Raw genomic sequence first — 24,530 nt, 5'->3', positions numbered from 1 at the left:
ATGGACGTGACCGAGCATACAGATTTGAAGGAGATCTGAAGTCTCACTGACGTTTGACTGTCACAAACACTCCCTCCCATGCCGCTCTCATACCTCATGCATTGACTCGGTAAAGCTTTAGACCTAAAGCAGGCCTCCGTCACTCGCTTATGCCGGCCGAGATAATTACCTACAGCGCGCGACAACTTCAAGTTGCAAATCAGTCCGGGCCGCCACGCGCCTGTGAGCACGCGCGTATTTCTATACACGCTCGGTCGATCATCGTCGCAATCAAGGTTTATTGTTCCAACAGCACTGTTATCCTTCTTTGATGGAAAATCGTAATATTTTGGAATAATAATTTAACTGTAGTAATTTAAATAATTAAAAAAACTACACTTTTTAAATAATTTTGAGATACTTATGACAAAAAACTGTAGCAAAAAAATTATTTTAGCTAATAAAAACATTAACTTTACTTCACCGTGCTAATTTTCCGACACTATACCTTTTAAAACTGTTTGTCCAATTTCGAATTATCGCAACACTGAAGTTTATTAATAGGTACTTTAGAGATGGTACGATTATACAAACACCACTAGATTAAAGTTTACCAATCGTAAATACAATAAATACATCTTAAAATTAAGTTTTTATTTATTTTACTTTGCTTATACAACCCTGACGCTTGCGCTGTGAGGTAGATCAATTCTGAACACAAAAAAATTGCGTTCTTGTGAGCGTAGTAGTAAGGTGCGATTTCGAATGCACCATATGCGTTGGATATTTTGCATTATTATTATTACCGTTAAAATGTCGGCATCTGATCCTACACAAAGGAGTGCAATTTCTGTTGCTACTATTATGTATTCTGTGCCTAAAGTTTGAAAGTTTTTCATAACTATAAGCATTATTTAATTTTATTCTTTCAATTAGAAGATCCGTGAGAAATATAATTTTGGTTTTTAGCTCGTACAACATATCCTAGGCACAGACCACCAATTTTTAGTTGGTCGATAGTTGGGTCTGGCTGTTAATCAGTATGGAGAATTGGAGATGTATGAAAATGCGCACATTACACCAATTTGCGGCCGATTCTTCTTGAATTTATTTTTCCCCTGTATTCATCATTCTGTATTAAAATTATCATCTTTTAATTTCCACTGCAGTAAGATGACTCCTTCTAAATTACCTTAAGCAAAGGGAATATTTAGCCTACACAATGAAATACTTGAAATATTCTTTCCGGACCCAACAAAAATACATATTTTGCGATAAAACCTGTAATTTTTTCATAAAGTGCCCTACTACCAACATAATTTTCAAAGGCTGTACAATAATTTGAAATTGTATTACCATCAACTAGAGAACAAAAGGAGTATTTTTAACAGAACCCCTGGCACTTTAATCACGGTCCTGATCAAATTTCCTCCCCGCAAAGTTTTGCCGGAAACGGAAATTATTACGCTTTGCATCCCTGTTTACAGAGTGCTCTGTAGAGGTCTGCCCTGTTGGGATTTCTTACATTATTATGGATATTCATATAAGTAAAGATACGTTGATTACCGTTCAACGTATTAGCACAGAATAATAATAAGTACTACGTACAGAAAGTATTTTTGGCGAAGGTATTTAAAAAAAATATGCTCAATGTCGTTAACAATATGGTGTAACTTAGCTTGTCTCAAGAGTCGAGCACCATTTTGTTGACAAACGTCAGTGATCGGTACTGCGCCGAAGCCATAGGGCTGACTTCGGTAAATGATGTGTGACGTGAGGTGCCAAACTGCGGAAAATTGCGGAGGAAATACATAAATAACCATGAGTTAAAATACTGCACAGTAATACACCACCTTTTTTTACATAGGTACATAGTTTATTGTCTTTACATTGTAAATGGGTGACGAATACACGTGCGTGCGTCAATGCTCGCTCGTGATTGTCCTGTCGATTAGTGATCTCAGGAGGTGTAGTCGCGCGTGTTTTGTTTTCGATGCAAACTCGCGGAGATGAACTTGAACAGGCTTGGTATTAGTAGTTTCTGCTCACGACTATGTAAGCAATTTACACCACTTCATTAATTATGATCCTATCGCTTGATTCTTTTATAACAGTTATTGAAATAAAAAAGATATGCGTTTCTGATTCTTTGAGAAATGTTCGGGACTGTTTACAAATTTTCATCCTTTTGTGATTTGATGATCAATTTTTTAAATCGAACCAGAAGTATTTCTAAAATGTTTTAAGAGAAACTTAGTTATACAAAACAAAACGTTTAATTCATTTGCTTTAAAAAATTAAATGCGTACTACACAAAAAAAGTTTAGACTAAAGTAATTGATTTTTTTGTCTTACTGTTCCTTTTTATTTGTATTTCTTTCATCTCTATGTCAATATATGCAGATCCCAGCAGTATATTATTCGCATACGTAACGTTACAATAAATACGTCCTTTGGTGAAAGGGAAACCACGTGGAATGGATTCTGTGCCCATCGTCATGTTGTATAAGTGGTATTCAGCCTGAAAAAAAAGATAATCTACCTTCAGCCTAATTTTAACAGTAGATAGACTCATCTAATTCTGTGACTCATCTAATGATGTGATAAGTATTTGCTTTGAAGGCAAGGTAAGTTGACTTGCTTTAGTAAATCTAACTAGTAAGAATAACTCTTAGAAAGACTGATTAATTTGCCTATATAATGTAAAACTGACTAAAACTCATAGAAAGTCTGTTATTTATTATTTTAAGAAAGAACTGTTACAGTCAATGCTAATAATCGGTCAAAACCACTTTTGACTGCAAAAATCAGTCAAAACCACTTTTGACTGACTTTTTAGTCAAAAGAGGTTTTTGACCAAGCGCGTTAGTCAAAACGACTTTAGTGTGCAAAGATTTTATCCATCCGACCGAACAAATTAATTGATAATCTACTTATTATCTTTTACCTGACGAATACCCAGATGTCTTAAAAGTAGTGCCTAAAGTTAAGTAGGTGTGATCACAAAAATGTTGGGTTTATAACACATTTTTATGATTTCCAAGTAATTTTCACTAATCATAACACTGTATGAATTTTAACTGAATGGTAAAATTTTAAATCAGAAGAAACCGCTTTTGACTGATTTTTTGCAATCAAAAGTGATTTTGACTAACGCCCTTGTGGTTTTGACCGATTATATATAAGTTTTGACTGTAACAGAGCAGCACTGTTTTAAAGTGACATTTCCATAATGAACGTCACTTTAAAGCAGTGTTCAACTAGTGTGTAACTTTTTTATTAATAAGAGGGTTAGAGTTGGGGGGATATCGACGTAAAAAATACGTTGTATACCCAGTATACGTTTTAAACAGACAGTTCGCGCGACCTGTTATTGGCCTATGACCGCGCCGTGATGGCGCCGCACGCGTTAATGTGGTTGAAGCATAATAGCTTTACCCAGGTTCAGATAGAAATGGTTACTTACCGGTGGATACGGACATGGCTTAGAAGAATTCAAGGCTTGGGTCATAGATGCCCCGAATATTTTGTCCCTATTGACCATATCACAAAACTTGAAGTGGAACTCAATAAAGCCACGCTTATACACATTCGTTAGATACTCGTAAAAGTAGAAACTTAACTGTAAATGAAATTAAATCAAACAATATTATGAATGTTACGGAAATTGGAATGTTAAATAAGACCACACAGTTTAGCAGGGCAGGTGTAAATTGCTCCGGAGACATCAGCTTTTTTGCGTTTAGTGGTCAGTATGTGAAGTGATTTACTATTAGCATTAACACGTTTTCTATTGCAGCATCCCACAAAAAGGGATCCATTTGAATTTCAAACACACACCTGTGTGTTCACACAACAGTCCAGTTTTTCGGGATTCACCATTACTGAGTCCTGCTGAACTGAAGTACCATAGGAAAGAGCCCTGATAAAATAAAAATTACCGTCGTATTATTGTCCATCCAAATTAAAGTTTTGGCGTGCAAACCGACGTAGTAGATGGGGGTAGTACGGACAAACCTTGTCGAGGTGATGTTAAACCATAAGTATTTCAAATTCACGTATGTTGTTTTAGGACGCTCCGTAGATATGTATCTAAACTAAAATATAAAAAATTATACCTTTTTAGGTGGTAAAATTTCATAAGTAAGTTACAATCATTTTAATTCTTAACAATGTTTGTGAAATCAGTATCTTGTATCATAATTTATTTATTTTTTGGTTTCAGTTTTAGTCTAGAAACAAAATTAAAGATAGCCAATTAATTTATGTGATCAAATATTAAATTATTTAACTTACTCTTTCATTGCAAGAGATGCGATAAGAAAGAAACAGCGAATTAAAAACGAAGAAAATAAAAATATAAGTTAGAATACTACGCGACATTTTGTCGAAATGCTACTAATTATTTTTTTTCGATACAAATTGCTTTTATACAAAACGCATAATATCACAATATTATATTATTTAAATAGCACTTATATTGCACCTGAATCAGGTGCACTAACGACACAGTGTTTACCTTAATGTTCAATATTACATGAAATTAGGTATTTGAATTTTCTGATAGGATCTGGAATTGAACGACAATAGTAAATAATGCATGCAGATACAGGAAGACTATTCATTTTTCGGCTTAGGGGCTTTTAGTTACTGTGCCGAAGAAAAGGTACTAAGTCAATGTAGCAATTGGTGAGGTGTCACTTTTCTCTCGATTCTGTGACAGGTTTTTGCAAGATTATCTTGGAACAGGCTGGCTTCCGCCCGAACCGCTCGCACACCGACCAGATCAATACTTTGCGTATCATATTAGAGCAGGTATTAGAAGGACAAAGAGAAGTCTACCTAACCTTTGTAGACTTCGGAAAAGCCTTTGATACGCTGAAGTGGGCAAGCATTTATGGTCGCGACTCGCTGACATTGGTGTCCCGCCAAAAATCATCGACCTACTGAAGGCCATCTACAGGAAATATTCTTGTACGGTCACCCACGACGGCCTCAGGTCCGAAGACATCGAGATACATGCAGGCGTCTTTCAAGGCTGCCTGCTTTCGCCCCTTCTCTTTCTGGTTGTCTTGGATGAAAATATCATGTATCGCGCATATCAAAACCAAAGCAGCAGGTTAAGGGGCGTTTTTTCTTTTCCTAAATTAATATTAGCAATTACTTAAATATGCCCTAGTAATTCGATATTTGAAGAAAAAAATATTCCAGAAAAAGAGAAAAAACTGGTGAAGTCCGAGGCAGAAACGGGTGAAGTCTCGCTCGTTTTGCTCTATCCCTCAGGGATCATAAGACCGCTGGCGACGGATTAAATACCGATTTTCCGTCAAGATTATATAGATCGCCGCCGGTGTTACTTCGATAGTGAGTGTAGTGGAAGTTATAAATGAAAAAGAGTGGACTGTATGAAATTAATTATCTATTCGGTATAAATTTACAAGATTATCGAGACCGTTTAGTGCAAAGTCGTTGAAGAGAGTGCGTCAGGATAGTCTTCTTCGATGTTCGCTCGCGAACCGAACATTGCTCGTTCGTTCGCCGAACGCTCGCCGCTCCCTCCGGTCACGCCGCCCGCGGGCAATGTCCGTGAGTAGACAGGCGGTCTTATGATACCTGGCTCTCTAAGCGTTTTATTTTTGTATGGACATATTTATTTCAAAGACCAACAGGGTATATTAATTATTAATACCAACACAGAAAAAACTATAAATTCCATCATGGAGTGGTCTACTTATGTTTTTACATCATTTTTGCCCCCATTATCGGCGGCATTAACAAGTATGTATGTTACATGAAATATATTCTTCCTCTCTTTCCTTCTTCTTATGGATCTTTGAAGGGCTAATAGTTAAAAATAATCACAAGAGGAGTCGTGACCAAAAGCTAGTCAATAAGTAGGTAATAAACTCAAGGACAGTAATCGACATTTTATTTAACACAAAACAAATGGGACTACAAACCATTTACATTTGACTGTATGTTTGATGGCTTCATTTCCTTCATGTAAAAATATGTAATTTAAAACTCCTAAATCGATTCTACTAAAAAATAGATTCGTTAAACTCGAGCCATTATAAAAACATTGTATTCTAACCCTGAATACCATATTAACCCTGAATACGATAGCCGAATGGTGAAGGGGTCGGACTGGCCGACTCGTGATCCGGGGAACGCGGGTTCGGTCCCCGCCGCCGCTCGACTATTGTGGTGAGCTCACTCGTGACACAAGCATATTTAGCTTAGTACGAGGGGCTAACGGGAGTATTAGTAATTTGTGTAATAACAAATTACTAATAATCTTTTTTAAAAAAAAAAAAAAAAAAAAAAAAATATTAGTTTTATAGCTGTATAATTATTTTTTAGTACCTACTTATCTTTAAAATAAGTTTAGATAATTATGTCCGCAAACTACCTATGTAGTAGGAGGATTCCATCATAGATGTTTAAATTAAAGACATAATAATTTGATTTAAAGATATATTAACTATACGGTTAGTAATAAAATAAGTATTAAAGATTGAGCTTGCTTCCTTTTTTATACCGATTGATGTTCACTTCCTTCAGTTCCATGTCAATGTACCCAGCTGCAATCAACCTCTTAAAATATGAGACATTGCAATAAATACGTCCTTTATTGAATGGAAAACTGCGTGGAATGGACAGATGGTTAATGGTCATGTTGTATAAATGATATTCTCCCTGAAAGTAAAAACTTAATTTCAGCCAAATGACTTCCACTGCTAGATAAAGGCCTCCAGAGATTTCCACAAAGATGGTCTTGCGCTGCCTATATCCAGGTACTTCCATCGACCTTCACCAGATCATCAGTCCACCTAGTGACCTGCCAACACCCTACCCACTTAACTATTGTTCAGAGTTAAGTGGGTAGGGTGTTAGTTCATGTCCTAGTTCATCCCATATTGTTCAGAGCGTTACACGCGTACCCACAAACAAAAAATAAAATTATTTAAACTCCCACTATATTTAAACACTAGCGGCCGCCCGCGACTTCGTACGCGTGGACCTCGTTTTACTCCATTAGGGGTGGAGTTTCGTAAAATCCGCTCTTAGCATCTATAGCGCATACATTTTAAATTTCAACTCTCGTACTTTAAACACATTTAGGACTTTCATAATATAAACTTCCAACCCTCCTTTTATCTCCTTAGCCCCCGTGGTTGATTTCTAATGATACATTTTCAGTATATGTACCACCATCACCACCACCATTTCAGCCATAGGACGTCCACTGCTGAACATAGGCCTCCCCCAATGCTTTCCATGTTGATCGATTGGAAGCGGCCTGCGTCCAGCGCTTCCCTGCTACCTTTACGATGTCGTCGGTCCACCTTGTAGGTGGAAGTACCACGCTACGTTTTCCGGTACGCGGCCTCCATTCCAGAACCATTCTGTCCCATCGGCCATCAGTTCTGCGTACTATGTGCCCTGCCCATTGCCACTTCAGCTTGCTAATCCGTTGGGCTATGTCAGCGACTTTGGTTCGTTTACGGATCTCCTCATTTCTGATTCGATCTCGCAAAGAAACACCAAGTATAGCCCTCTCCATAGCACGCTGTGCAACTGAGCTTCTGTATACGGCCTATAGTGAGAGGCCACGTTTCCGAGCCATAAGTTATCACTGGTAACACACATTGGTTATACACTCTAGTCTTCAGGCATTGAGGTATTTTAGACGAAAAGATTTGCGTAGTTTCCCGAACGCTGCCCAGCCGAGTTGGATTCGACGATTGACCTCCTTCTCGAAATTGGACCTACATAGCTGGATCGTTTGTCCGAGGTAGACATACCTACTTGTCGACAATCTCGAGAATTGGGCTCCCAACTGAAACTGGGTAGGGCGCAACATGGACATTCGACATAAGCTTCGTTTTGTCCATGTTCGCCCTCAGGCCTACCTGTTGGGAAAATCGATTAAGGTCTTCGAGCATTGTTCCAAGATCTTCCAACGATTCTGCCATGACCACAATATCGTCGGCAAACCGATGTGTACACAGTACCACAGTGTACCGAACAGTATAGTACACCTCCACAATATCTAGAGATCATAGTGAGCGTACATTTTAACTTTCAAGTCTCTTACTTTAAAAACCGAGGACTGCAATACAGTCTGTATTCAACCCCCTTTTTAACTCCCATAAGGGTTGAATTTTGCAAAATTTCGTCTTATTGACTACCTACGTTCTAAAAGGAGGTGTATTCCACTTTGATCACCTGGCTTTGATCAGCCAGTGAGACTTGTAGTTTCTGAGACTTCGTGATGAGTGAGTGAGTCACTTAGTCATTCAATTACCTTTATTTCTACTAAAATTATAGGTACCTATAGTAATTATCATTAAAATCAAATAAATAAGTACCTACCAACCTAAGTAATTAAAATAAAGACCCTACCAAAAAACTAACAAATTACATACAGAAAATAAAAACGAAGTAATTCTTATCCTATTTACTTAACTACAATTGCCCACGCGCCCATCCCATTTGTCCGCCGCTGAACCGTACCCTAATATTCATCTCGGTAGATGGCGGCACATAGTAAGAATTTGCAAGGAAGTTTGTAAAAAGTCACTAATTAACACTTTGATTTGCTCGTTTAAACACAGTGAATGATTCAAATAGGTACATACAGTGAATGGTTCAATTACATAAAATATCTTTATTTATTAAATTTTCAATATTATTTACGAACAGCGCTATTCATGGTACTTACATGTAATATTTAGTTACTAATTTACTAATGATGTCGATAGATGGCGTTTGACAGCTTTGCCTTCATGAATATTTACGTACCTCAAAATGTTTTGTCAGGTGCAAGAAGATTTTAAGCAATGACGATAGATGGCGCTTTTCCACGTCTTATGAAAATCCCAAATATTTTACGGGACCCTATTGTTTTCCAAAATAAAATTTAGCCTATGTTACTCGTGAGTTATGTAGCTTTCGAATGGTGAAAGAATTTTTAAAATCGGTCCAGTAGTTTTTGAGCCTATCCATTACAACTAAACAAACAAACAAAGTTTTCCTCTTTATAATATTAGTGTAGATTACTAATGATGTCGATAGATGGCGTTTGACAGCTTTGCCTTCATGAATATTTACGTACCTCAAAATGTTTTGTCAGGTGCAAGAAGATTTTAAGCAATGACGATAGATGGCGCTTTTCCACGTCTTATGAAAATCCCAAATATTTTACGGGACCCTATTGTTTTCCAAAATAAAATTTAGCCTATGTTACTCGTGAGTTATGTAGCTTTCGAATGGTGAAAGAATTTTTAAAATCGGTCCAGTAGTTTTTGAGCCTATCCATTACAACTAAACAAACAAACAAAGTTTTCCTCTTTATAATATTAGTGTAGATTTATTCGAAATAAATTACACCAAAGTCAGAAGTTTCAGTCCCTTTTTCTCTCCTCGTCTTCTTATGTTCACTTCTTTTACCTCCATGTCGGTATAAATAGATAGTGCAAGTTCTTTTTTGTATGATGCATTGGCATAAATTCGGCCTTTAGTGAATGGGAAACCACGTGGAATAACCCGAATGTCAATGCTCATTGCTCATGTTGTATAAATAATAGTCGTCCTGAAAAATTAGGGGATTAAAAACATACAAAGCAACAAGAACTTGTTACCTAGTCTAGAAATGAAAAAAAGTGAGTGGAGAAAATGTACACCAAAGAAAGAAGTTTTGTTAAAAAAATATGTATGTTGAATAGTCTCGTCAACCCTTCCAGTAAAGCTGAATCCCACCAAAAACATTCTGTAAAAAACTAGCCAAGTCTGTCGCCAGAACCGCTACCCATTGACGATGGAAATTGCCACTTGGAAAACGTTGATTCAACAATAACCAGTCAATTGTAGGTTCAGTAAAGCCGCGTATTTATAATGTATGATTATCTTAATAAAGATTGTTCAACGGCCAAGTCACACAACATTAACTATAATAATAAAGAAATCGCAGCAAGGAACCATAGACTTGGCACGACTTTGTCTAGATTTCATTACTTTTTAGAGATAAACAAGCAGCTCCATCGAGACTTGGCTAGTTTTTTACAGAATGTTTTTGGTGGGATTTCACTTCTTTTTGTAGAACGTGGCAAAATTATTTAACGTCGTCGTTTTATCGACATTTTTTTACGATATTAAACACAAATAAACTCAACGACCTTTAAAATGGACAACGAATCAGAATTGTTTTAATAACATAACCTAAGCGAACCTTACAATATAATAAACGAAATCAACGAAATGCAAATTACACAACATTCAACTTAATCGACGACTTTCTCTAGAAAGGAAAAAAGTCTGGACACCGCTTGCTAGTGCTAGCCATCTAGCGATGGCTGTATCTCCAGGTCACCTAGATACATTCCATAGCAGCTGTAATATACATTTAGGTACATACATTTACCAATTTTGGTGATAAATAGGCATTTTGTATTAGTTTTTGTATACCGCCTGAACAAAAACAAAGGGTAATATTTTGGTGTTATACATAGATTTCGAATATAAAAAATATATAATTTAACTAATTAAGACATGACAAAAAAACTGAGGTATGTCTCGTTTCTGTCGGGTCTGGGTTTTTTTTGTATGGGGCGTGACCGTTCTTCTTTCAAGCGTCTATCTTACGTGGTGTAGATTTATTCATTCAAATGTTTTGTCCCGGTCACTCCCGTTCCCGTGGGAATTTCACTAAGCTTTAAGTTTACTAAGGTACCTGCATGCTAAATTTCAAGCGTCTATCTTACGTGGTGTAGATTTTTTCATACAAATGTTTTGTCCCGCTCACTCCCGTTTCCGTGGGAATTTTGCAATATCCTGGTGTGACTAAGCTTTAAGTTTACTTAGGTACCTGCATGCCAAATTTCAAGCATCTAACTTAAGCGGTTTAGATTTTTCATACAAAAGGATTTTCCCGCTCACTCCCGTTTCCGTGAGAATTTTGCAATATCCTGTTGTAAATAAGCTTTAAATTTACTAAGGTACCTGCATGCCAAATTTCAAGCGTCTAACTTAAGCGGTTTAAATTATTCATACAAAAGGATTTTCCCGCTAATTCCCGTTCTTGTGGGAATTTCACTAAGCTTTAAGTTTACTAAGGTACCTGCATGCTAAATTTCAAGGGTCTATCTTAGGCGGTTTAGATTTTTTCATACAAATGTTTTTAAGCTTTAAGTTTACTAAGGTACCTGCACACCAAATTTCAAGCGTCTAACTTAAGCGGTTTAGATTTTTCATACAAAAGAATTTTTACGCTAATTCCCGTTCCCGTGGGAATTTCGGGAATTCCTTTCTTAGTGCACCTCTACGGTACCTAAGCTACGTCCTTGCCAAATTTCAAGTGCCTACGTTTAGCCGTTTAGGCTGTGCGTTGATCTGTCAGTCAGTCAGTCAGTTTCTCCTTTTATACAGGGTGTCCCGTAATGCAACGTCAAGCCGGAACTGGGTGTTGAGGCAAGTTATGCTGGTTATCAGAAAGATATAAAAAAAAATCTATGTGGCATTTTGTCAAAATAATAGGCATTTAAAAGAAGACAAAAAAATCTACACCCGGTGACGGTCTTTTTACTCGTGTTGCCACAAATCTTCACTTTTTCCAATTTTTTTTTGTTATGTAACCCTGAATAATGCTTCTCTAAATTGTTATCAAAATTACAAAACCAGCTGCTCCAGCTTGGATGAAAAAAATAAATTATTCCCAAAAAAAATTTCAAAATAAAAATTTTGCCTAGTTTAAATTGACTGTACTGAAAAAAAATTGTACTACGCGAGTGTGGCAAGTGACGTCATAATTTGGCGCATTTAGTAAGAATTCCAAAATGGTATAACACTTGGTAAATTCTTGCTGTAATTGTCGACAATTTTTGTTTTTTTGGAAATAAACCCGTTTTTAACTTTATCTACCTTGGTTAAAAAATATTATTCTAATGTGCCCAAAATTCAAGTTTCTGGCTTAAGTGAGGTGGAGAAGCCATTTTAAAAGGTATGAGCGGAACGGAGAGGGCCATCTTACCAAGCAGGGATGTTATGGATATCCGTAACCGTAACCGAAACTATCGGATATCCGAAATAAAAAAATATCCATAACCGTAACCGAAACTGATTCAAAAGTTACGGATAGTTTCGGATAAAGACGGAGTCTTAAGGGTACAATTCCAAACTGCAAAACTCTATGAAATCTGCAGTATACACGCCGCAGCTGCAATGCCGCGCTGCCGATTTCATAGAGTTTTGCAGTTTGCGGTTGCAGTTTGCGGTCTGCGGCACGTCTTGGAATTGTACCTTAAATCTTAATATTTGTTACCAACTTGTCTGGCATTCCCTGGCACCATCTAATATGCCAGCCTGTTTTACCTTTATCATACATAGGTGTCGTCTTAGTTGGTACATAAAGTAGCTATGTGGGTCACGCAGCATCTTGCTATTTGAATTATACCTACATTTTTGAAATTCTAATAATTCTGTAACCGAAATTATCCGAAACTTTCGGATAATCTGAAATGATGTCATATCCGTGACCGTAACCGAAACCGGTATAATATTATTCTAATATCCGTAACCGTATCTATAACCGAAACTTCATATCCTTATTATCCCTGTTACCAAGTTCAAGTGCAGGCAGAGCAGGTAGTAAAGGCGCGCGCGCGCAGGTGACTTTTGTCACAGTATGTCAACTACTAATTACTGTCATGGTGACAAAAGTTTCTGTGACTGACTGTACGGCAGTCAGTCACAGAAACTTGAATTTTGGGCATATTAAAATTATAATTTTTAACCAAGGTAGATAAAGTTAAAAACAGGATTATTTCCAAAAAACAAAAATTGTCGACAATTACAGCAAGAATTTACCAAGTGTTATACCATTTTGGAATCCTTACTAAATGCGCCAAATTATGACGTCACTTGCCATACTCGCGTAGTACAATTTTTTTTCAGTACAGTCAGTTTAAACTAAGCAAAATTTTTATTTTGAAAATTTTTTTGGGAATGATGTATTTTTTTCATCCAAGCTGGAGCAGCTGGTTTTGTAATTTTGATAACAATTTAGAGAAGCATTATTCAGGGTTACATAACAAAAAAAAAATTTGGAAAAAGTGAAGATTTGTGGCAACACGGGTAAAAAGACCGTCACCGGGAGTAGATTTTTTTGTTTTTTTTTAAATGCCTATTATTTTGACAAAATGACACATAGATTTTTTTTTATATTTTTCTGATAACCAGAATAACTTGCCTCAACACCCAGTTCCGGCTTGACGTTGCATTACGGGACATCCTGTATATATAGATTCTTTTAGTTACGTCATAATTATCCTTAGACATTACATACTCTCCAGCACTTTTGTAGAGCATTGGCATAGATTCATCATCATCATCGTTTCAGCCATAGGACGTCCACTGCTGAACATAGGACGTCCACTGCTGAACATAGGCCTCCTCCAATGATCTCCACATCGCCCAATTGGTAGCGGCCTTCATCCCGCTCCTGCTACCTTTATAATACCTACCTATAGATAGATGAACCCTTAGAGTAGGCGCACACCGCTGATTTTTAGTTGGCCGATAGTTGTGCCCGATTTTAAATTGTATGAAGAATCGGCCAAATCGAATCGGCGTAGTGTGCGCACTCCCATACATGCCCATACTGATCAACTGCCCGACTAAATTATCGGCCGACGAAAAATCAACGGTGTGCGCCTACTCTTAATGAAATGGGAACCTTACCGGTGGATATGGACACGGCTGTAAAAACCTTCCTTGCTTCATAGGAGCTCCAAAGAATTTGTCTTTATGGATCAGATCGCAGAATTTGAAGTGCATCTCAATGAAACCACGTTTGTACACATTCGAAAGGAACTCGAAAAAGTAGAAATCAACCTGTAATAAAAATAATAAAACTACAATCGACCGCGATATATAAAAATCTTTTATTCTGTCAATGAGGATTATTCAAAGTCAAAGTCTTACAAATCGTCAAATATTAAAACAAAAAAAAAAAAAAAAAAACTTTAAATGTTTGCTCTTAATGAAGCCTTCACATGTCTCATAATCTTTTTGCCCTACCAGCGCTTCGAGACCAACATTTAATTTTGGCAAATGCTGCGGTTATTTTAAAAAATATTTTAACATGAAATTAGTAAAGCGTTGTTCACCATGATAAGCAAAGTCAAACTACGTGATACGAAGCTGTTATTTATCACGCAGCGCATATTGTTATATTCTCTGGTGCTTATCGTTCTTGGCCAAAGGGGGGTTATATGTAGTTTAGTGGATATGAGATTGGTCAATGAAGCCCTAGGGCTTGTTCTCACGGAGAGATCCCGTTTTTTACAGGATCCAGTGACGTGTTTTAATATTAACGTTTTCACGAATATTCAGTTTGCAATGTCCTGCAAAAACCGGTCTGTTAGAATTTTAAATAGGTACGTGTGTTCTTACGCCGGCCAGTTTCCTGCAATACTGGATCCCGCAAATCTGGATTGCCATGGGAAAGAGCCCTTAGTTGTTGAACGACAAATCCTAGTCCTTTTCTAGATAGAAAATAGGCCAAACCACCATCGTGCAACGACCACCAGCTCGCACTAAGCGTTTCGATAACAAAGTCAAAGTCAAAGTCAAAATTTATTTATTTGTTTAGACTAATTAATAGTTCTTACAAATCGTCATTTTGCTCTTAAGGAGCCTCTACATGTCTCATAATCTTTTTACCCAACCAGCGCTTCTAACTCTTTTATAATGCGAATAGCTTGGGACTGTAATTCGCTGCCTGCTTCTGACTTTCCCGAATCTCGGACCCTCTCTCACTAGGAATCCAAGCTTTTTCAAGGCGAGAGTGAATAGGTAGGGTAGATATGTACCATCCTAGACGGCATCTCACTTAAAATCAAGTGCGATTCTGGTCAAATAATATAACCATGGTGTGTATAAAAAATGCAAATTGCATGAGCGATACACAACTTACCGTAACATTGTTGTCCAGATAAATTAAAGGTTTTATATGCAAACCTACATAATAGAATGGTGTAGTACGGCCGTACCTTACGGAGGTTAGTTCACCTACTTCCAAATATTTAGGATTTATGTAAGTTACATTAGGATGTTCCGTAGATATATACCTGATCTGCAATAAAAGGTGAATTGACGTAACTTACGATTTAAATCTGCTCTTCTAAAACCAATTTTATACAGGGTGGCCAGGGAGTTGACATTCAAAGCTAAAATTTGGATTCCTTACATCGATGGCTCCTACGTATACTGGCGTAAGTGAAAAAAGTAAATTTTACAGGAGAGCCATTTTAGTGGTCAGAACCATATTTTTGGGTCATATCTTCTGACCTACTAAAACGAATTTAATGAAATTTTACATTTAGCCTTAACATGTACTACTACTGCTGTTATCAATTTTTATATTTTTCTTATATATTTTGAGATTTGCCCTTTTACGTCGTCACATTTCTACAATTTCATGTATATTGTTCAACGTAAAGGGACTTAAATGACAACGTAAATAAAATATTTTAAGCGATTACTCTCTTTATTTATGCATGTAATTATTTTAATTGTTATCATGTGCTATATCAATAATAAATCAGTTAGAAAAAGTTGTTTAATGTATCGTTATTACGTCTTAACGCAAATACGCCCATATACTGTGCTCGAGATTTAGTTAGGTCTTTTAACATAATGTGTCATATTTTTTAAAATTAAAAATAACTTGAAAAAATCGAACTGCATAAGGCGGGAATTGAACCCACGATGCCTTAGGCAGTTCGATTTTTTCAAGTTATTTATAATTTTCAAATTAGTTTGAGATGCGACTCTTAACGCTAAAAATTAAATAACTATATAATGTGTCATAATTTATAAATAAAACAATTTGCTAAATATTTTCATGGCTTTATTTAAGATTTGGATTATAAAAAATATATATTTATGTAAGCAACTACTCGTATAGATTAACGAATCGTATGATTGGGCTTTATACGTGGCGTAGTTTTGCACATACGCCTATTTGCCTAAAATTTTATTTTGTATCTAATGGAAAAAAAAATTTTTTTTCTTACTGACGTTATAGATTAGAGCAAAATGAAATCACTGCTTAAATAATTGGAAAAAGGCGTAAGCGGCAGTTTCGCCTTTATACGTAGGAGCCATCGACATCAAGGTTTATCTAAATAACCCCCATGTATGTTCTACAATTTTGCTTACATTAGGAGATAGAGTTAGTTTTGTGATTTTTTATCACTAACTATCAGCTATGGCTGGTTTTTATAGTTTTTATATTTTTCAGTTTTATAAAATTACAAATGACTACAGCCACTGCAGAAATGTATTAGTGTCATTTAATTAAAATATTAATTTTGTTCTAAGATAAAAAGGGCATACAAATTACTATAAAATTAGTATATTACTCATTTCACATGAGAAATTAACAAAGAACCATTCGAATTTAATGTATAATGTTTATTACTATTATGAAAGATATTATTCTGAGCTATTTTATATAAGACAATACATTACAATATTATGTAGCTTACTTTCTCACCGTTACTGATGGAGTCCAAAATAAAATATAACATGAGTACAGAGGAAATAGTAATAAATTTTAAATGGACACAAAACATTATTGTGATGGCTTACGCACTTGTGCGTTTCAAAACAATATTTTTTACTATTTATACTTTAATTTCGTTTGAAATCATTTGATAAGATCTAAAATTGCCTGACAAAAGAATACATGAAAATAAGTAATTACCTATATTGGCGATAAACAGTTAGTGGCATTGTGATCCTAATTGTTGTGATTTAGAAATTACTAAGGGCAGAGGTGCGTGAAAATAACCTAGAAGCTTCTGTGATTAGCTTATTATTATTTCATATTTTTTTTATCTCTTCTGTGAGCAGTCTATCTGAAGGCAAGGCATATTAGGATGTATATTGATAGACACATCAATCTAAACACTAGCATCAAGGAGTTTTAATAGGTGCTAGTTTTCTATAAAAATATAATTTTCTATATAAATATAATATAAATAAGTGTTGATAAGACGTGGTTGCGGAGTGCCGGCCTCTGTTGCAGACTGCTGGCGCTCATCTAATTTGCGGTACAAAATACATTATATTATAGCATCCCAAAATGATACGTTTGGCTCCAAATTACTTAAAGCAGATATTTGTTGTTTTACATTGGACACAAATTCTCATAAATTAACTGCCGTGGATTTTGTGATTGGCTTAAGATCCAACAATAAACAAATATGCTCATTAACGAGTTTGTGTTTGTTGTTGTATCTGTGTTCAATAATTTTAATTGCTTGACTGTAACTTTCACTAGTCAAGGGTAAGTTTTTTTACAAGATCTAATGGCTCATTTTTTAAATATGATCGAAGGTAATACAGTTTTTGAACATTGTCAATGGAATCGTTTTGATCTATTAATGAGTGGAATAAGTTTTTAAATGGTACATAATCCGAGAACTTACCACTAAATATTGGTACATCAATTGGTGGTAAATGCAATTTGGACATTGGAGCTGAGTGATTCCTATTTTCACGGCTGTTAAGTTCTTGGTCAATTACTGATGTGATGTTGTAATAGTTTTCCTCAAAAAGTTCGACATTTTCCTTGTCCTCTGGTTGGATGGTTAAAATCTTTATATTTAGCTTTTCGTATTGACTAAAGGAGTCGAGCAATTTTTGCCTCTTAGCCATTAAGTTTTCTTTAGACAAGTTTTTAACTGACTGCGGTGTCGAAACAAGTGAAGTTAATCGTGTAATCGTACCTTTTACGTAGCCTCGCGCGGCTATTAGCTCGTTCAGCTCCATTGTCAAAACTTGTCAAATGCAATAAGATACAAATGCTATAAATCACTATGTGGCTTAAAATTACACACTACGAGTATCACTGCCCGAGTTATGTCTTTCGACTTAAAAAACAATAGCACTGCACACTTTAAGCAAATGGCGTCGGCGGTAAACAGCGTTGATAGATGACAGCGGAAACAGTCGAAGCAGCAGCGAACAAGTGAACGATGACCGACGAGAGAACGAACGATGTTGTGCGCTGGCCAATCTCGATGCGCGCGAACTTCAGGCAGCGCGAAGATGTCACGCCCACTTCGTGAAGTAATTTGTTGCTCGCCTCGTGTTCCGGCGCCCCCCAACCCGCCGTCTTGCCGGGAATGCCGGGTTGCGTTTGATGACTGTTGCAAAACTAACTTGCTTGATATCTTGCAATTTGCTGGTTTTGCACACGATGAACGATTTTTCTTGCAGTATTGAGAGCGTGTTTCTTAACGCGCACTATGCAGATGAATGCAAATTCCACAAAAGTAGGTAATGCAGGAGTTCTATTGCGCGATGATGCGGCTCCCGTTGTATTATGTGTGAATTGCAGGAGTTCTGCTGCGCGATGATGCGGCTCCCGTTGTATTATGAGTGCGATTTCTTGATGCGCACTATCGGCACTATGTGAATGCAGTTTTCACGTGTATGTAGGCACAATGCAGGAGTTCTGTTACGCGATGATGCGGCTCCTGTCCCACTTTATACACAATGGTGCAGACCAGGCAGTTCGAAGCTCGAAGGACCATGTAGGGCAGCGGAGGATGTTTTAGTTGATGTTTATTGAAAGGCCGTGTTTCACTAATTAAGTTTATTGCCAGGTCTGCACAGTTTATGATATTACAGCACAATCACAAGTGTAATGGCCGGAGTACGAAACGCTACTGGGCGCGAAAGGCGCTCAAATACATACGTCACAAGATCGAACGAATGAAGGAATGAATGAGTTTTAGTGTTGGAACCCAACACCTAGGACATCACTGCGCCTCTAGTCCCAAAGAACCAAAGGGTACCAGAAAATTGGTATGAATATTGAATATACATAAATACTTTTTTTTAATACATAGAATATTATACATAGAAAACACCCAGACCAAATACAAACAAAATATGTTCAGGTACACAAATAAATTTACATCTTTGATTTTATTTCCTTTCCACACATAATTAGTAGTCTCTTTTTATTTTTAATCATTTCATCATCATCATTTCAGCCATAGGACGTCCACTGAACATAGGCCTGCTCCAATGCTATCCATGTTGATCGATTGGTAGCGGCCTGCGCCTATATTTAAACTCCCACTATATTTAAACATTTATTCGAAATAAATTACACCAAAGTCAGAAGCTTCAGTCCCTTTTTCTCTCCTCGTCTTCTTATGTTCACTTCTTTTACCTCCATGTCGATATACATAGATAGTGCAAGGTCTTTTTTGTATGATGCATTGGCATAAATTCGGCCTTTAGTGAATGGGAAACCACGTGGAATAACCCGAATGTCAATGCTCATGTTGTATAAATAATAGTCGTCCTGAAAAATTAAGGGATTAAAAACATACAAAGCAACAAGATCTTGTTACCTAGTCTAGAAATGAAAAAAAGTGAGTGGAGAAAATGTACACCAAAGAAAGAAGTTTTGTTAAAAGAATATGTATGTTGAATAGTCTCGTCAACCCTTTCAGCAAAGCTGAATATGGCGGGTTTTAGAATCGCGCTGACCGCTCGCTGATCGTCGACGCTGACAGATCAATATGTATGTAATTAAAGAAAACGTTCCTAGGGGATGCTCTTCGGCTGTCAGCGCCAACTGTCATCATGCGTCAGCGCATTGCAGTGTTACGAGGGGGTTCACCACAATAGTCCAGTGATAGCAGAGCTCGAATTGCGTTCTTCGCATCTCGAGTCGGCCAGTCCGACACCTTTATTGTTGGGGTACTGTCACCTGAATAATTTTTAAATCAATCTCTCTCTTTTTATGTTTAATTCTTTTAGTAACGTCATAGTTATCCTCAGACATTACATATTCTCCAGCACTTTTGTAGAGATATTGCCTTCTTGGCTGCAGACAAAGACCCTATATCAGCAAGTGAAAAGCTTCAGAGACTGCTGAATGCTACGTCGGATTGGCTTCATAAATGGCGTATACAAGCCAGTGCGCAGAAATCCAACCACATAACTTTCACTTTGAGGAGAGGAGACTGTCCCCCCGTCTGCCTGGGAAGGAATGTTCTGCCTCAGACCAACTGTGTAAAATATCTCGGCTTTCATTTGGATAGACGGCTGACTTGGAAGGACCACATAAAAATGAAAAGAGACCAAATTAACCACAAATTCAGAAATCTATATTGGATGATGGGCAGGAATTCGGTTCTCTCCCTGGACAATAAACTTCTGATATACAATTCCATCCTGAAGCCAATATGGACATATGGTATCCAGTTGTGGGGAGTTGCCAGCAAGAGTAATATCGCGTGCCTGCAAAGGGTGCAGAACAACATATTGAGGAATATTGCGAATGCCCCGTGGTTCACGAGGAATGATGAAATACACGAGTACTTGAACATTGAAACCGTGGTCACAGAAATAGAGCGCTACAAGAAACAGCACATCGAACGTCTTACTCATCACCCCAATCCACTCGCCCATGGATTACTGGAGAATGACAACGTGGTTAAAAGGCTAAAAAGAAACCACGTAATTTAAAAAGACAGCTTAGGCATAGGCCAGCTGCTCTTTAACAATAACATGACCCTCAACATATCTGATTATAGTCTGGCGACTAATGCCAGAAATCATTAACACAAAAAAAAAAACTTTTGTAGAGCATTGGCATAGATTCATCATCATCATCGTTTCAGCCATAGGACGTCCACTGCTGAACATAGGCCTCCCCCAATGATCTCCACATCGCCCAATTGGTAGCGGCCTTTATGATACCTACCTATAGATAGATGAACCCTTAGCGTAGGCGCACACCGTTGATTTTTAGTTGGCCGATAGTTGTGCCCGATTTTAAATTGTATGAAGAATCGGCCAAATCGAATCGGCGTAATGTGCGCACTCCCATACATGCCCAAACTGATCAACTGCCCGACTAAATTATCGGCCGACGAAAAATCAACGGTGTGCGCCTACTTTAATGAGATGCGAACCTTACCGGTGGATATGGACACGGCTGTAAAAACTTTCCTTGCCTCATAGGAGCTCCAAAGAATTTGTCTTTATGGACCAGATCGCAGAATTTGAAGTGCATCTCAATGAAACCACGTTTGTACACATTCGAAAGGAACTCGAAAAAGTAGAAATCAACCTGTAATAAAAATAACTAGTAAAAATAATAAAACTGCAATCGACCGCGATAGATAAAAATCTTTTATTCTGTCAGTGAGGGTTATTCAAAGTCAAAGTCTTACAAATCGTCAAATATGAAAACAAAAAAAAGACACAAAAAAACTTTAAATGTTTGCTCTCAATGAAGCCTTCACATGTCTCATAATATTTTTGCCCTTCCAGCGCTTCGAGGCCAACATTTGGCAAATGCTGCGGTTATTATTAAAAAATATTTTAACATGAAATTAGTAAAGCGTTGTTCACCATGACGAAGAAGTCAAACTACGTGATACGAAGCTGTTATTTATCACGCAGCGCATATTGTTATATTCTCTGGTGCTTATCGTTCTTGGCCAAAGGGTTATTATAAGGGAGAGTCCGGTAATTTGGACCAGTTTTTTTCAATCCCATTGTACACATAGTTTTCTTTTGTTTTTGCTAATGTTCATGGTATATAATTAAAGATAAATTATTCAACTTACTATTTCATAGGTATTAATCAACATAATTGTAATATTTAGCACAAATCTACAAAATACGAGTTCAGAGCTTCGGTCCAATTTAGCCAACCGGTTCGATAATTTGTACCACAGGGTTACTAAATTGGATTTCAATAAATTTCAAGCCTATAAAAAAACTATGACAAAATATTATACGATACATTCTTAACAAATTAGGTAACGAACAGGAAGTAGTTAATAACATAGACAATCGATATTGTTTTACACGTTATCACGATTTTGAGTAAAAGTTTTGTTATTCCAATTATCGTAACGCACACTTGTACCTTATCTACTTTGCCAGTCTTTTGCTTTCATTTATTGTTAGTCAAACATAACTACGCTATTATAACTTCAAAATATGATTTACTAAAAAAACTTTCAAAATCCTTTGGTAAAGTTCCATACAACTTGATGTGGTACAATTTAGCCGACTAGGTAATAGTGCTTTTAAAAAATCGGTAAAAAATATAGCTTATAAATACCGAAAAATGTTTCAAATAATTGTAATCCACACTAATTTACGCTTCTAAATAATATATTAGAAACACCCTGTGATTAAATTTAACAAAATTACAAACTAAACATGCATTGTCAAAAGTTACTTGAAAACAATGTAAAAATACTTTTCAAAATAAAACACACGTGTTCGTTGTCACGGCAAAAACCACATGGCCGATATTAATTGAATTTAGTTGTGTATCGCTAAGTGTTGCAATTACAGACATTCAATAAATACTTTACGAAATATGAGGGTGGTACAATTTACCCGGCGGTACAATATACCGAACTCTCCCCTATTATGTAGTTTAGTGGATATGAGACTGGTCAATCAAGCCCTAGGGCTTGTTCTCACGGAGAGATCCCGTTTTTTACAGGATCCAGTGACGTGTTTTAATATTAACGTTTTCAGGAATATTCAGTTTGCAATGTCCTGCAAAAACCGATCTGTTCGAATTTTAAATAGGTACGTGTGTTCTTACGACAGTCCAGTTTCCTGCAATACTGGATCCCTCAAAATTGGATTGCCATGGGAAAAAGCCCTTAGTTGTCTAACGAAAAATTATATTCCTTTTCTAGATATAAAATAAGCCAAACCACCATCATGCAACGGCGTTCCACCAGCTCGTACTAAGCGTTTCGATAACTCTTTTATCGAAACGATCATAGCAAATTTAGTGATAGGGATAGAGACATGCAATATTTGGTTTTACAAAGATAATACGATAGAGAATAATAAGAAGTAATAAAAACCATCTGTTATAGGGACATTTTTTGGAGAAATTTATCAAATAACCAAAAAAATACGGATTTTTTTCAAAAAGTATCATTTTTTATTATTTGTTGGCATTTTTTGTGTATTTTATGTATTTTTTTAGTATTGCATGTTATTTAGCATTATTACTGTTTTTATTTTATCAGGTTATACCGCTTAGTTTAAAAGTTATTACGTTTTCTTTACAATAAGTAATTGGAAGAAAAAAAATCTAAAAATTTTTTTAAAAAATCTCAAAAATTTTTTGACCTCTTTTTTGTCGATAAAAATAGGTCTAGTTTCATCTATTTTCATATGTACACTTTAACGTGACTCACACTGTATAACCATGTTCTGCATAAAAAATGCAAGTTGCATGAGCGATACGAAACTTACCGTAACATTGTTGTCCAGATAAATTAAAGGTTTTATATGCAAACCTACATAATAGAATGGTGTAGTACGGCCGTACCTTTCGGAGGTTAGTTCAGCTGCTTCCAAATATTTAGGATTTATGTAAGTTACATTAGGATGTTCCGTAGATATATACCTGATCTGCAATAAAAGGTGAATTGACGTAACTTATGATTTAAATCTGCTCTTCTAAAACCAATTTTATACAGGGTGGCCAGGGAGTTGACATTCAAAGCTAAAATTTGGATTCCTTACATCAAGGTTTATCTAAATCACCCCCATGTATGTTCTAAAATTTTGCTTAGTTTAGGAGATAGAGTTAGTTTTGTGATTTATCCTTAACTATCACCTATTGCTGGTTTTTATATTTTTCAGTTTTATAAAATTACAAATGACTACAGCCACTGCAAAAATGCATTAGTGTCATTTAATTAAAATATTTTTTTTTCTAAGAAAAAAAAGAACATACTAATTACCATAACATAATATACTCATTTCACATGAGAAATTAACAAAGAACCATTCGAATTTAATGTATAATGTTTAACTATTATGAAAGATATTATTCTGAGATATTTTATATAAGACAATACATTACAATATTATGTAGCTTACTTTCTCACCGTTACTGATGGAGTCCAAAATTAAATATAACATGAGTACAGAGGAAATAGTAGTGCATTTTAAATGAACACAAAACATTTTTGTGATGGCTTGCGCACTTATGCGTTTCAAAACAATATTTTTTACTATTTATACTTCAATTTCGTTCGAAATCATTTGATTAGATCTAAAATTGCCTGACAAAAGAATACAGAAATAGAAAATAAGTAATTACCTACCTATAATGGCAATAAACAGTGAGTGGCATTGTGATCCTAATTGTTGTGATTAAGAAATTACTAAGGGCAGAGGTGCGTGAAAATAACCTAGAAGCTTCTGTAATTAGCTTATTATTATTATTTTATAATTTATTTATCTCTTCTGTGAGCAGTCTATCTGAAGGCAAGGCATATTAGGATGTATATTGATAGACACATCAATCTAAACACTGGCGTCAAGGAGTTTTAATTGGTGCTAGTTTTCTATAAAAATGTTGTTAACCTTAATTATTTTCCGAGCATTAGGTATAATCTGGGCCTCTTCAAGGCGAGAGTAAATAGGCATCAGATGCGATTGCAGAAAAATAAATA

General features: G+C 36.2%; 1 protein-coding gene and 1 long non-coding RNA gene across 2 annotated transcripts in view; one reads left to right on the top strand and one right to left on the bottom strand.

The window, feature by feature from the left end:
• The window catches only part of LOC135072400 (CUGBP Elav-like family member 4), an 825,344-nt gene that overhangs the window by 376,452 nt on the left and 424,362 nt on the right, over nucleotides 1-24,530 (top strand). The gene's annotated exons all lie outside the window — the stretch shown is intronic.
• Nucleotides 6,544-15,028, bottom strand: LOC135072872 (uncharacterized). The gene is made up of 3 exons (XR_010257500.1): nucleotides 14,957-15,028; nucleotides 13,720-13,872; nucleotides 6,544-6,678 (listed from the first exon to the last, which is right to left on the bottom strand). It is a non-coding gene; the product is annotated as an uncharacterized LOC135072872 (long non-coding RNA).

This window comes from Ostrinia nubilalis, chromosome 6, assembly GCF_963855985.1.
Source record: "Ostrinia nubilalis chromosome 6, ilOstNubi1.1, whole genome shotgun sequence".
NCBI classification, from domain to species: domain Eukaryota; kingdom Metazoa; phylum Arthropoda; class Insecta; order Lepidoptera; family Crambidae; genus Ostrinia; species Ostrinia nubilalis.
This window is presented reverse-complemented; position numbering and strand designations above follow the sequence as displayed.